Source organism: Meleagris gallopavo, chromosome 3 (genome assembly GCF_000146605.3).
Source record: "Meleagris gallopavo isolate NT-WF06-2002-E0010 breed Aviagen turkey brand Nicholas breeding stock chromosome 3, Turkey_5.1, whole genome shotgun sequence".
Classification (NCBI taxonomy): Eukaryota; Metazoa; Chordata; class Aves; order Galliformes; family Phasianidae; genus Meleagris; species Meleagris gallopavo.
In genome coordinates this window covers 74,160,339-74,162,173 of record NC_015013.2, presented here as the reverse complement: position 1 = coordinate 74,162,173, position 1,835 = coordinate 74,160,339, and positions in this window count along the sequence as shown.

Here is a 1,835-nt window from a genome sequence, read left to right as displayed (position 1 = left end):
CACCTTGCCGTGTCCCCGTGCTCCGCCCTGGGCAGGCCGGTTCTTACAGAGCGAGCGCGGTGCAGCGGTCCTCTTGGCCCGTTTCTGCAGATCGCTTTACGTACCCGTTTTACATACATCACAGAACCACAGAATCGTAGTAGTTGGGAAGGACAACTGGGGATCACCCAGCCAAACCCCTCGCTACAGCAGCACCCTGCAGCAGTCGCACAGGAAAACATCCAGGTGGGCTTTGAGTATCTCCAAAGAAAGAGAGTCCGCAGCCTCTGTGTGCAGCCTGCGCCAGCGCTCTGTTACTTTCTCAGCAATGAAGATCTTCCTCGTGTTTGTATGGAACTTCCCGTCCTGTGGTTTCTGCCCGTTGCCCCTTGTTCTGCCCATTTGACTCTTGCCCTTCAGACACTTACAAGGATTGATGTGATCCCCTCTCAGCCCTCCCTTCTCCGGGCTGAGCAGTCCCAGGTCGCAGCCTTTCCTCATACAGGTGATGCTCCAGGCCCCACATCATCTTTGTAGCTCTCTGCTGGGCTCTCTCTAGAGTCCTTCTTGAACTGAGGACCTCAGATGCTCCAGGCCCCCCATCATAATTGTATCTTGCACCCCTATCTCGTACACCACGTGCCCCTCCTATATTTCACTTCTGGCACAGCAGCACACTTTTTGCTGCTGTTAAATGGGAACTGAAGGCACGATAATCAGTGCTTGACTCCAGGCAAATGTATGACCCTCCTCCCTGGATGCACACACTGGGAGGCAGCCAGGAATGAGAAGTGCTGCTGATGGGATTCCTGCAAAGCAGAATACAGCTTGGGCCGGTCAGCCATCCCAGTGAGACGCGGGGGTTGGATGCTGTCACACAGATGGCACACGCCCTTCAGGCACTGCAGGATTGTACCGTGAGGGGGGAACTTTATCCAAAATGAACGTTTCTCTCATTTTGTAGTAGAGTGTCAGGCATGGCCGCCTTGCTCCAAGCACCTCATAGAGTGGCACAGAAGCTGCGCACAGCTGGAGGTGCAGGAGCACAAGCTCTCCAGAGCGGAATACCGTTACTCCCACAGTGTGCTGTAGGGCCCTCAGCAGGCCTTGGCTTCCTGCCCCACCCCCAGGGCCCACTCAGACGCAGGATGGACTTGGGGCACAGAGGGCTCTGATGTTGCTGATCAGCCCTGTGGCTTTGGAAGCTGATGGCTCCTCAGGTGTTCAGCTCACACTGCCATTTTGTGAAGTGACTTCCAGAGAGCACCCACTGCCACAGAATCCCCGGGAGGTTTTTGGTGTGTTTTGCTGAGCTTTGCTTTAACTTAAACATTGGGAAGACTTACAGTGTCTTCCCTGTCTGAGTGCTCACATCCCTTTGCATCACTTTGGTTTAGGTTCTGTCTGTACTCGTAGGAACTACATCTTCAGATATGATCTATCTAATACAGCCTCCAAAGCATTTAGAAGCAAGAGAACAACACAGGGCTCATTTTTCTGTTTTGTTACTACTATTACCACTAGAGAGCAATGAGCCTGTAAAGTAAAGCAGGTTCTCTAGCCCTTATACCAAACCACAGTCACTTTTGCAGAGCTCAGTAAAAGATTCACAGGAGCACACTGCCTTCCTGTTCCTGAGCTAATGAAAGCATGAAAGTACAAAGATCGCTGTGCTCACGTCCAAATGGCTGAGGCCATTTCTGGTGGGTTTATTAAATCACTCAGATGACAGGCTGGATAATTTTCATTGTCAAATATTAAGGCTTGAAAGATGAATTAAAAAAAAATCCTTCAAAATAAAAATGTGTAAATAATGAAAATAATATATATATATATATAAATTTATTATTATTTTT